This window comes from Rhincodon typus, unplaced genomic scaffold (genome assembly GCF_021869965.1).
Source record: "Rhincodon typus isolate 14 unplaced genomic scaffold, sRhiTyp1.1 hic_rhity00004350, whole genome shotgun sequence".
In the NCBI taxonomy this organism is placed as follows: Eukaryota; Metazoa; Chordata; class Chondrichthyes; order Orectolobiformes; family Rhincodontidae; genus Rhincodon; species Rhincodon typus.
In genome coordinates, this window is record NW_025969988.1 from 1 (window position 1) to 13,182 (window position 13,182).

A 13,182-nucleotide genomic window follows, 5' to 3' on the forward strand; every position below is an offset into this window, starting at 1 on the left:
TCTTTCCTGGACCTTCTCCTCTTCTTGCCGCTTTTCGCTGGCGCCCTCTTCACCACTTTCTTAGCGCCCTTCTTGGCAACTTGTCCTTTCTTTTCCTCTACCATTGCGACACTCAATATCCAACACAGAATAATAGTGGGCTCAGAGCTCACTTTTTATAGCCTGACGGCGTCAGCAATGCTAATGAAGGATGGGAGAAAGCCTTGTTCCTGAATGGGTAGTTTACAAGAATGTTAAAACATGACATTAGCCTTTCTGTGATTGGTTAGTGTGGGACACAACATGGATCTGCCCGGATCTGCAATGAAATTTCAAACGCAAATCGAAATTTTGTACACGGATCAAACTCCGAGCTTTCTCTAAATCGTGAGATCCTAATCGCGATTTAATCTACATCTTTTGATAATGGTTTTCTTTTCTCCTCCGTCTAAAAATGTCATCACGTTCGTTGTCAAGTGACAAAATGCACTGAAATCTGACAGTGGTGTGTTTCACTCCTGGAAATGATGGAACTACTGACAATTGCATCGTGCTTGATGAACATGGGAGTTAGGGAATGTTCTCTCTTGCTCGTGTTTCTTGTTCTGCACTCTCTGAAGTTTAAGGACATTATATCAGCATCTGCTCCGTCAACACCCTTCAGTTTTCGTTTCCTCGAAAGGTTTGACGTCCTTCTTCAAATCTCCAATGAGTATAGGCCTAAACTATTCATACTTTCCTCAGAATACCTGCCAGCGTGTGTCGGTATCAGTTTTACTCGGATTACCGCGATGACAAAAGTGAACTGATGTACTGTGACCCGTGCCTTTCGCTTTCTGCTGATGACACAAATTTTACTCTCTATCCCTTAGGCTCTTCAATCAGTGTCAGCAGCTTTCTGCCTCCATTTCACTTCCTGGAATCTTGCTTTGCACTTAATTAGTGTGGATGTTATTTTGTGCATTTCAGTTTCTAGCAATAATTGTTTTTCATGGATTTTCTCTGAACTTTATTTGTCAACACGTCAGTTGTATTCACACTGATTATTGTCATTTAAGAATATTTTGAACACAGTACCTTTTGCAAATTTTAATGGTGACAATCTCTTGTGTGTAGATTTTTTTTTGTTTTATCACTATCAATGAGTCCCTGATTACAGTGTGAATGATTTTGCGTTGTTCAGAATTTCAGGTTGACGAAGGGTTAGTTTTATTTCTCATTATTGGCTGTGTAAAAATGGGAGTGCAGTTATCGATCTGCCATTTCAGCTTCCACTGGGTGAATGATTATTACTCCCTCACAATCTCTCCATCAGTTTCTGCTGACCGAATGTGAGTGTGTAGTAATTAATCTGTCCCAATCAGTTCCTCCAGTGATTATGCTTGTGTAATTATCAGTCTATCCCCGAAGCTCTCTCCTGTGTGAATGTGTAATTGTAGTTATCAATCTGTCGCTATCAGGTCTTTGCTATGTACGTGTGTGCGTGTATTTACCAATTTCTGCTGTAATTGAGAGTTTAGTTATCCATATGTTTATGTTCATTTCACAGCCTCTCTCTCAGTTTCTGCATTGGGAATACGGAAATGTATTTATTATCTGTACCTGTCCGTTTCTATCACGTGAAAATGTAATTGTTGTCATTAATGTGTCCCTGTCAGTTAGTGCAATTGAAGGTTGTGACTGTAGTTATTAACCTGGCCCTCTTAGTTTCTGCTATGTCCAGATTGATCTGGACCTGTCAATTTCTGCTGGGTGCATATCTGAGTGTCAATATATGCCTGTCAGTTTCTTGTCTGAACATGTGAATGTAGTTATCAAAACTGTACCTGTCAGTTAATTTGCTGTGAAACTGGGTGTGTAATTATCAATTTGCTCTTATCAATTTCTGCATTGTGAATACGAGTGTGCTTACTCATCTTTCTATGACAGTTATTGTTGTGTGAATGTGTGAGCGTATTTACCAATCTGTCCCTGCCAGTTTCTGAAATTTGAATGTGATTTTATTTATCAATCTGTACCAGTCAGTTTTTATTTTAGCACTTTCAGTCTCTACCTGACAGGTTCTGCTATTTCAACATTGGAGTTCAGTTACTGATCTGCAATGCCAGTTTCTGCTAGGTGAATGTTGCAGCACAGTTATTCATTTGTACCTCATACTTTCTGATATCGAAAATTGTAGTTATTAACCTGTTTTTGTTGGTAAGTGCAATGTGAACGAGAATGTAGTTATTTGGCAGTTTCTGTCATGTGAACATCTGAGTGTCATGAATCTATCCATCACTATTACCACAATATTAGTGGTGTGACGAGTTATCAACATGTCCCTGTCAGTTTCTGCTGTATGGATACGTGAAGTTAGTAATCAATATGTACCTGTGAGAATCTGCTTGTGAAAAGTGGAGTGTAGTTATCATACTGCACCTGACATTTTTTTTTTTAAATCTGTGGATATTTGAATGCAGTTATAAAATTGGACCTGTCAGGTTATGCTGTGAATCTGGGAGTGTTATTATCAATCTATTCTTCTGTGTTTCTATGATGTGGATATGTCAGGTCCTGTTAGTTTGATATGTGAGCATAGTTATTAGTGTGTACATATCCCTTTTTATAATGTGAACTTGTGAATGTTTTTAGCGAACTTTACCTGTTAGGTTTGCTATGTCAATATGTGAGTGTCATCATCAATCTGTTTTTGCCTGTTTCTGCAATGTGAATGAATGAGCAGAGCTATCAATACATGCTTGTCAGCTTCGATTTGATAACGTGGCTTAACTCTCTGGCAGCCAGTAATATTCTCAGTGAGAATGCGATTTGTTATGTGGTAGTTGTTATTAGGGTGATTTAATGCAGCTTAGATTCAGTTCCTGAGTGTATATTTGGGACGAGTATTCGGTCCATCCATCTTCAAAAATGGTGTAAATGTCAATGGGCTATGAATGCTGAAATGTGACGTTGACTTGCTCACCGAGCTGGCTTGTTTTTGTTCACACGTTGCGTCACCATGTGAGGTGACATCATTAGTGGAGCCTTCGATGAAGCAATGTTGTTCTACTCCGCGTGGAATTTATACTGTCTGGTCCATTATGGTGAGTACTGTCATTTCAGTTTTCATCTGTATGGGTTTATATATAGGGTCCAATTCTATATGTTTGTGTGGAGAACCATGCCTCTAGGAATTTCTGTGCATGTCTATGTTTGGCTGGGGCTACTATGGTTACTTTGTCCAACAAAAACAAAGTTGCTGGAAAAGCTCAGCTGGTCTGGCAGAATCTGTAAGGAAAAAACAGAGTTAACCTTTCGGGTCCAGTGACCCTTCCTCAGAACCAGTTACTGATGAGCTTTTCCAGCAACTTTGTTTTTGTTCCTGATTTACAGCATCCACAGTTCTTTCAGTTTTTATATGGTTACTTTGTCCCATTTCAACTGATGGCCTTCATTGTCTGAATGTATTGTGTATTCAGACAATGAAGGCCATCAAGTTAACTGAGACAAAGTAACCATAGTAGCCCAAGCCAATCATAGACACAAATGGGAATTCCGAGAGGCATGGTTTTCCATCCATACTTCAAAATCAACAAACATATAGAATCGGACCCCATATATAAACTCATACAGATCAAAACCAGAAATGACAGTACTCACCATAACAGACCAGACAGTATAAATTCCACGCAGAGTAGAACACATCACTTCATCAGAGGCTCCACTGATAATGTCACCGAGCATGGTGATGAAAACGTCTGAACAAAAACAAGCCAGCTCAGCGAGCAAGTCAGCAACATTATCCCAGCAACTAGCCGAGCTGCAGATCTTTGTCAAACTTGAAATGCTGAAATTTGTTCAAACTGGGCAGGTGTGCATTGTGAATGGTGAAAAAAAAAAACTTGTATTTCCTCTGTGTTGTTTGAGCATATCTCGCTGGAAATTGACTTCAATGTATGTCTGACTCAATCTGCTCTGTGCCTGTGGGAAGGATGTTCTCTGCTCTGACAGCGGTAAAATACCTTCTGTTTGTTAGAAGCAGCTGGTCACACTTGGCTTTGGACTGAGGGAATATCACTTTCTCTTAGTCCTTCAAGTATTTGCCTGGAGAAAGACAGAAGAAAAACCTCCTGTAAATCAACATCAGCCAAGTTTGATAATATTTAATTGATCAATGCAATGTTTACTTAATAATCATTACAATATTTTCTTTCAAGCCAGGAATTTGAACAGAATTGTGTGTCTGATTCCACTCTTGCTCTAAGCTGCTCCCTGTCTGGTAAATTTTCTTTCTGTTAATTCCATACCAATTGAGTGAAGTCCAGAAACTAACCAACAGGTGTACAGCTCCATGAATGGGGCTACCCAATGCAAGTGGGTCTGTGAATATGAGTTTAGTTGTTGATCTATTCATGTCAGCTCCTACTTGGTGAATGATAACTACACTCACACAATCTAAGCCTTTGTTAAATTACTTATGTATTCACACAGCAGAGACTGACAGGGACAGATTGATGTAGAACCATGCATTCATTGAATTGATATAGCACTGAAGAGAGCTGTTTGGCCCATCTTGTCCATTCCAACCCAAAGACAAACAGATGGCTATTCTAATCCCACCTTCCTGCACACAGCCCACTGCCCCACAGCTTAAAGCACCGTCAGTTTCTGTAATGTCAATGTATTGATCAATTTGTCATCTTAGTTTCCGTTTTGTGGATATGTAAATATAGTTATCAATTTGTACCAGCCAACTTTTTCTGTATGAATATTTGAATGTAGTTATCCATCTCTACCTGTGAAAATCCAAATACAGTTATTAATATGTACCAGTCAGTCTCCACAATTTCAATGTCCAAGTTTACTTACCAGCCTGTCAGTTTTGCTCTGTTCATCTGAGAGTGTCAGTATTAATCTGGACCTGTCAGTTTCTGGTTTGTTAATGTGGTAATGCATTTATCAATATGTACCTGTCAGTTTCAGCCAATGTGAATGTGTGAGTGCAGTTATTAATCTGTGCCTGTCAGATTCTGCTATGTGAATTTGACTGTCATTTTAAGTCTCCACCTGTCAGTTTTGTCATGTGAACAAGTGATTGTCAATCAATATGTCCCACTCAGTAGCTGCAATGAGAAAGTGTGACTGTGGTTATCAATCTGCAGTCAATCTGTCCATGCCACTTTCTTCCATGTGAATACATGTGTGTTGTTATCAATCTGTAGCTGTCAGTTTCTGCTCTGAGAGTGTGGGTGTATTTGTCAATCTGTTCCCTTCAGTCTCAGCGATGTGCACATGTTAGTGTATTTATCAATCTTTCCTCGTCAGTTTCTGCTCTCTGAATCGGAGTGTTTATTTATCATTTTTTCACTGCTGGGTTTTGGTTTTGTGAATGTGTGAATGTATTCATAATTCTGTACCTGTCCGTTTTTGCTATGAGTTTATCTGTGAATTTAGTTTCGATCTGTTCTTACCAGACTTTTGTGTGTGAATCTGTAAATGTAGTTACCAATCTATACCTGTCAGTTTTGCTTGCTGAATGTGTGTGTGTAATCGTTAGTCTATCCCTGATCGATTCCACTCTGTGAATATGAGAATTTTGGAAGCAACTGCTCCTGACAGTCTCTGCAACATGAATGTATGATGTACTTATCAAATTTTCCTTGTTAATTTCTCTTCAGTGAATGCGAGAGTGTTATTATCAGTATATACATGTGTTATTCTGCCCTGTGAATATTTCAACGTCTTTATCAAATTTTGGATAAATGTTAGAGATGGATAACATTTTCAAATTTTGTCAGGAAATTTTCACTGCATACGAGAGTGTACCCGTCAGTTTCTGCAATGTGAATACATGAGCGCAAGTTTGAATCTATGCCTGTCAGTTTCTGCCAAGTCAGTAAATGAGTGCAGTTATCTGTACCTGTCAGATTCTGCAGTGTGAAATTAAGTGTAAATATCAAACTGCATCTGTGATTTTATGCTATGTGATGTGGGAGTGTTATTATCCATTTGTTCCTGTGAGTTTATTATGTGACTATGAGAGTGTAATTCCAAACCTGTCACTGTCAGTGTCTCCTCTATATATCTAAGAAAGGAATTAATCTGTACCTGCCACTTCTTGCGATGTGAATTTCAGTGCAGATATCAACCAACACCTAGCAGTTTCAGCTATGAGATTGAGAGTGTTGCTATCAGTCTCTAACTTTCAGTTTCTGCTATTTCAATATGAGTTTAGTTATCAAATTGTACCTGTCTGATTCAGCTTTATGAATACATAAATGTAGTTATCATTATGTACCAGTCAGTTTCTGCTAGGTGAATATGTCAATCATTCCTTATCAGTATGTGTGTTGTGAGTATGTGAATGTGATTATCAACTTGTAAACCTGTCAGTTTCTGCTCTGTGAATATGAGTGTGGTGGTTATCATCTGTAGCTGTCAGTTTCTGCCACATGAATGAATGAGTGTAGTTGTCAAACTATTCCTGTCAGTTTGAGCTGTGTATGTGTCAGTGTAGTTATCCATCTGTATCTGTCAATTTCTGCAAGGTGAATGTGAGAGAGTAGTTATCAACATGTACCTGTGAGATTCTGCTCTGTGATTATTTGAGTATAGTTATCAAACTGTACTTGACAGTTTTTCTTTCCTTTGTGAATATGAGAATGTCGTTGTAAGTCTTTATCTGTTAGTTTGTGATGTGGGAATGTTCGTATCAGTATCTGCAAGGTGAGTATACTTATCCATCTGTGCCTGTCGTTTTCTGCTATCTGAATGTAAGAGTGCAGGCATCAATCTATGCCTCTCAGTTTCTGCTATGTCAGTATGTGAGCTTGGTTTTTCATCTTTACCTGTCAGTTCCTGAGATGTGAATGTGTGAGTGCAGTTATTAACATAACCCCGAGTGTTTCTGCTTGTAAAAATGCAACCATATTCATTAAATCGTACCTGTCATTTTCAGACACATGAATATGAAAATGTAGTTATCAGTCTGTGACTGTCAGTTTCTGTTCTGTAATTGAGCGAGTGTGCTTATCAATGTGTACCGACCAGTTTCTGTTGTGTGAATATGATTGTCATTATCAATCTGGACCTTGTCAGTTTCTCCCCAGTGAATATTCTTGTGTAATTATCAGACGAGACCTGCAAGTTTCTGCTCTGTGAATGATTAATTATTAATTCATTAGTTATTACCCTCTGCCCATCAGTTTCTGGTTTGCTAATGTGTGAGTGCATTTATCAATTTGTACGTGCCAAATTTTGCAATATGAATTTGTGCATACAGTTATCAATCCGTTCCTGTCAGCAACCCTTCTGTTAATATAAGAGTGCAGTTATCAATATATTCTGTCACTTTTAGCTCCATGCATTTGAGCGTCTAGTTACCAATCCATAACTGTCAGGTTCAGCTATGTGAATGTGAATAGAAAAGGCAATAATCTAATGGTACTATTGCTGGACTATTAATCCAGAGGGCCAGATATTGTTCTGTGGACCCCGGTTCAAATCCCATCATGGCAGATGGTGGAATTTTAATTCAACAATAAACTAAAAATAAGAGTTTACTGCCAATTCTCCACGAAAAAAATCTGGTCCTCTAACGTCCTTTTGGGAACAAAATCTGCCATCCTTACCTGGTCTGGCTGACATGTGATTCCAGACCCACAGCAATGTGGTTGGCACTTAACTGCCTTCTGTGCACAATTAGGGATAGTCAGTGACACACACATCCCATGAATGAATAAAAAAAAAAGGAAACATGTGGGAATGCAGTTATCAATCTGTCTCTGCCAGTCTCTGTTTTTTTTAATGGGATGAAAGTTATCATCCTGTACCTGTCAATTTCTGCAATGACAGTATATGACTGCAGTTATTAATTTGTACCAATTTTTCTTGGTTTACAATGTCAATATGAGAGAATTGATCTGTACCTGTCAGTTTCTGCTATGTGAGTGTATTTATCAAATTGTTCCTGTCAGTTTCTGCTTTGTCAATCTGAGAGTGCAGTTATTAATCTATACCTGTCAGTTTCTGCAAGGTGAATGTAAGAGTTCTGTTATGAACATATACCATCAGATTCTGCTCTGTGAGTATGTGAGAGCAGTTATCATGCTGTCACCATCAACTTCTGCTCTGTAAATCTGAGTGTAGTTATTCATCTGCACTGGTCAGTTTCAGGTTTGCGAATGTGAGTAATTATCATTCTCTCCCCATCTGTTTCTCTTATTTGAATAAGAGTTTAGTTATCATTCTGTCCTTGTGGAGGCGAGGGAACTTGGGGAAATAAATATGGATGTCTTGAAAACAGTCCACATGACATAACAGGAGGTGTTAGAGGCGGTAAAAAAACATAAAAGGTGGATAAATTGCCAGGGCCTGATCTAGTTTTTGTAGATTTTCAGGATATCAGGATTTTGTGGGAAGCTGTGTTGATAATTTGAACAAATGACATTGTTTTCTTGCTTTCTTGTAATATTTCATAGGTAGGATCATTCCATCCCGGTCACTTATTGCAATATGAATGTGCGACTATGGTTATCAAATCTGTACTCTCAGTTTCTGTTATGTGAATGTGAGAGTGCAGTTATAAATCTCAGTTTCTGCAATGATAATGAGAGTATAATTATCGGTCTCTGTCAGTTTCTGCTATTTCCAAATGTGGGTTTAGATATTAATCAGTACCTGTCAGTTTCTGTCATATGAATGTGAGTGTCATCAATCTGTCCCTGACAGTTACTGTAATGCAGGTGGGTGACTGTAGTTATCAAGCTGTAGCTCTCCGTTATTGCCATGTGAATGAGTATAGTTGTGCATCTATACCTTCGGTTTCTGATGGTCAATGCGTGAGTGTAGTTGTCATTTCTGTACCTGTTTATATTTGCTTGTCAATCTGAGTTTAGTTATCGATCTGTACTTGTCAGATTCTGCTCTGTGAAAATGTCAGGTTAGTGATAAAACTGTACCTGTCAATTTAAACAATGTGAAACTGGGAGTTTTATTATTAACCTGTTCCTGTCGGTTTTTGCTATGTGGATAGATTTGTTATCAAACTTTCTCTGTCAGTAACTACCGTGTGAACGTCTGAGTCTATTTACCGGTCATTCCCTGTCAGTTTCAGCTCTGTGTATCTGAGTGTGCAGTTATTAATCTGTAACTGGCAATCTCTGCTACGTGACTATTTCAGGGCATTTATCAATCTTTCCCTATCAGCCAGTGAGTGTGCTGTGAATATGTGAATGTGCTTAGCAATTTGGACTTACCAGCTCTGGTATAGAAATATAAATAGCAATTTCTCCTCGTCAGTTTCTGATGTATGTGTTTATGAGTGTAGTTAGCAATATGTACATATATGTTTCTACAACATGAATAAGAGTACAGATATTAATCTTTCTCTATATGTTTCTGCTCTGTGAATATCGAAGTATAGTTATCAATTTGTACATGCCAGCTGCTGCTTTGTGAATCTGTGAATTTAGTTACCAATCCATGCCTGTCAGTTTCTGCTTTGAGAATGTATGAGTGCAGTTATCAACCCGTACCTGTCAGTTTTTGCTCCATGCATTTGTTTTGTGTAATGGATTGTGTAATGTAAAAGCAAAGGGTTTTGTAACTCCAACAGTGCAGAGTCTAACTGGGAGAAATTATATCAAGGGCTGTTCTTCAGGATGTCATCAGCTTTTCTAGTGCATAGTAACATAATTTTGCGAATAATGCTGAGGAATGGATAGATGTGATTTCCTTTGTTAGAGTCTAAGGGAAAGGGCAATGAACAAATCAACTGTATTCAGCTGAATGACCACAATGTTCCTTCTACAGGAAAGAGTATTGGCTAATTCACTTAATTCTTCTATCATGGATATCACATAACCCTGCTCGGTGGTGTAATGGTGCAAGCCATCAGCAATACTCTTATGATGCTCTGTGGTGGGGATGAGGAAAGCAAAAGGACTTGTATTTTCTGTCTTACAGTGGAGAAGATTTAAACTTATTGAACATGGTTGAACTCTTTTTGCTAATAGATGATAAAATTTAACAATTACAAGATTTAGTTAAATGGATCATTCCTCATTGTTTTAAATGGTGATTATATCATTAATGTGAAGAAATTGCTTTTTTGTAATATTTCATTGGGAGGGGCAAGTGACACTGTAGAAAACTAAAGTGAATTTGGAAACAAAGTTAAACAATGTTCTTTTTAAAAAAAAAAAAAATAAGCTAGATAGGTGGAAAATATGGTTTCTATTCCTGAAGGTGAACAAGTTGAGAATTATGTTGTGATAAAGTTGGAGTTGGCAAATCTTATACTGCCATGACACACTTATTGCAATGGAATACTGGCTGAATGGAATTAGAATTGTCAGGTGCTTGTTTTTGTCTACTATCAACTTGATGGGCTGAAAGGTCTTTGTTCTGTCCTGTAGACTCCTCTGCTTATATAACAAAAAGCCATAAACATTTTGTCTGTATTCGCTTCTGGTACCTGCAGTGTGTATGGGTATACATTGTTGTTAGTCTTTGTATCTTATGTGTTGATACAATGAGCATATTTGGGACTCAGTCTGAATCAGTCAGCACCTTTGTGTATGTGTCTGTATGCGCTCAGTAGTGATTTGCTACTTGTCAGCAACACTACTTGTCACACATGGTTGTTGAAACTATGTAACAACGTGATGTCTTTCTTTGAGGGGGTAACAAGGTGTGGAGCTCGATGAACAGCAGTCCAGGCAGCATCAGAGGAGCAGGAAAGCTGACGTTTTGGGACTGGACCCTATTTCAGAAATGGGGGAGGGGAAGGGGATTCTGAAATAAATAGAGAGGTGAGGAGACGATGATGGCAGGTGGATAAAGGACTAGATAGGTGGAGAGAAGATGGACAGGTCAGGGAGGTGGGGCTGGAGCCAGTAAAGGTAAGTGTAGGTAGGGAGTTGGGATGGGGGTTGGTCAGTTGAGGGAAGACGGACAATTCAAGGAGGTGGGGATGAGGCTAGTAGGCAGGAAGTGCAGGTGGGAGGAGCGGATCGGTGGGAGAAAAGATGGACAGGTCAAGGAGACGGGGACGTGTTGGGATGAGATTGGGGGTGGGGAGATTTTGAAGCATGTGAAGTCCACATTGAGACCATTGGGCTGCAGGGTTCCCAAGCAAAATATGAGGTGCTGTTCCTGCAGCCTTCGGGTGGCATCGTTGTGGCACTGGAGGAGGCCTGGGAGGGGGAGTTGAAGTGGTTTGCGACTGGGAGGTGTAGTCATTTGTCACGATGCGAGCGTAGGTGTTCGACAAAGCGGTCTCCAAGCCTCTGCTTGGTTTCCCCGATGTAGAGGAGGCCACAACGGGAACATTGGATACAATACACCACATTAGCAGATGTGCAGGTGAACATCTGTTTAATGTGGAATGTTTTCTTGGGGCCTGGGATGGGGATGAGGGAAGAGGTGTCGGGGCAGGTGTAGCACTTCCTGCGGTTGCAGGGAAAAGTGCCAGGGGTGGTGGGACTAGTGGGGAGTGTGGAGCGGATGAGGGAGTCACAGAGAGTTGTCCCTCCGGAAGGCAGATAAGGGTGGGGAGGGAAAAAATGTCCTTGGTAGTGGGGTCAGATTGTACGTGGTGGAAGTAGCGGAGGATGATGCGTTGAATCCGGAGGTTGGTGGAGCGATACGTGAGGACAAGAGGGATTCTGTCTTTGTTGTTATTGTGGAGGGTGGGTGTGAGGGATGAGTTGAGGGAAATGCGAGAGATGCGGTCGAGGGCATTTTTGACTACTGTGGAGGGGAAATTGCAGTCCTTGAAAAACGAGGACATCTGCGATGTCTGGGAGTGGAATGCCTCATCTCGGGAGCAGATGCGGCAGAGGCGAAGGAATTGGGAATAGGGGATGGCATTCTTGCAAGAAGGTGGGTGAGAGGAGGTGCATTCGAGTTTGCTCTGGGAGTCAGTAGGCTTGAAATAGATATCAGTTTCCAGGTGGTTGCCAGAGATGGAAACAGAGATGTCCAGGAAGGAGAGAGAGGTATCAGAGATGGTCCAGGTGAACTTAAGGTTGGGGTGGAAGGTGTTAGTAAAGTGGATGAACTGTTCGAGCTCCTCACGGGAGCACGAGGCGGCGCCGATACAGTCATCGATATAACAGAGGATGGGGCCAGTGTAGCTGCAGAAGAGCGGCTGTTCCATGTATACTACAAAGAGGCAGGCATAGCTTGGGCCCATGCGTGTACCCATGGCCACCCACTTTGTCTGTCGGAAGTGGGAGGAGTTGAAGGAGATGATGTTTTGGTTAAGGACGAGTTCAGCTAAGCGGATAAGGATATCGGTGGAGGGGGACTGGTCGGGCCTGCGGGAGATGGAAGAAGTGGAGGGCTTTTAGGCCATCTGCATGGGGATTGCAAGTATACAGGGACTGGACGTCCATGGTGAAGATGAGGTGTTGAGGACCAGGGAATCGGATGTTTTGGAGGAGGTGGAGGGCATGGGTGGTGTCACAGACGTAGGTGGGGAGTTCCTGGACCAGGGGGGAGAAAATGGAGTCGAGATAATTGGAGATAAGTTCGGTGGGGCAAGGTCAGGCAGAGACAATGGGTCAACTAGGGCAGTCAGGTTTGTGGATTTTGGGAAGGAGGCAGAAATGGGTGGTGCGGGGTTGGGGAACGATGAGGTCGGAGGCTGTGGGTGGGAGGTTACCTGAGGTGATGAGGTTGTGGATGGTCTGGGAGATGATGTTTTGGTGGTCAGTGGCGGGGTCATGATCAAGGGGGCGGGAGGAGGAGTCTTTCTTTGTCTGGTTTGTGACATTTTAAAATACCCTTACTAAGTGTAAACTTGATTCCGTTCCTGTTCGAGTACTTTCAACAAGGAGTCAGCCGTTAACATTTCAAACATGATGTGAATGTTAATGGGCTATCAATGAAATTAATTGGAACTAGCATGATGTCAATTGACAATGGAAACAAAAAAAAACTTGCCTTTCCTCAGTTGTGCTTGGTTGGTTGTATCTTTGGATACATCTCTGGAAATTGAGCTCAATATAAGTCTGATTCAATCCGCTCTGTCACTGTGGAAAGGATATTCTCCATTCTGATCGCAGTAACATACCTGCTGTTAGTTAGAAGCAGCTGCTCACACTTGGCTTTGTACCGACGAAATATTACATCATCTTGGTCCTTGGAGTATTTGCCTGGAGGAAGACAGAAGGGATATCTCCTGTAAGTCAACATCAGCCAAGTTTGACAATT

The 13,182-nt window shown here is 40.7% G+C and overlaps 1 long non-coding RNA gene across 1 annotated transcript; it reads right to left on the reverse strand.

The window, feature by feature from the left end:
- Window positions 1-3,877: 3,877 nt before the first annotated feature.
- LOC125481928 lies at window positions 3,878-13,129 on the reverse strand. Its single transcript, XR_007261498.1, has 2 exons — window positions 13,043-13,129; window positions 3,878-4,065 (listed from the first exon to the last, which is right to left on the reverse strand). It is a non-coding gene; the product is annotated as an uncharacterized LOC125481928 (long non-coding RNA).
- Between the last annotated feature and the right edge of the window lie 53 nt (window positions 13,130-13,182).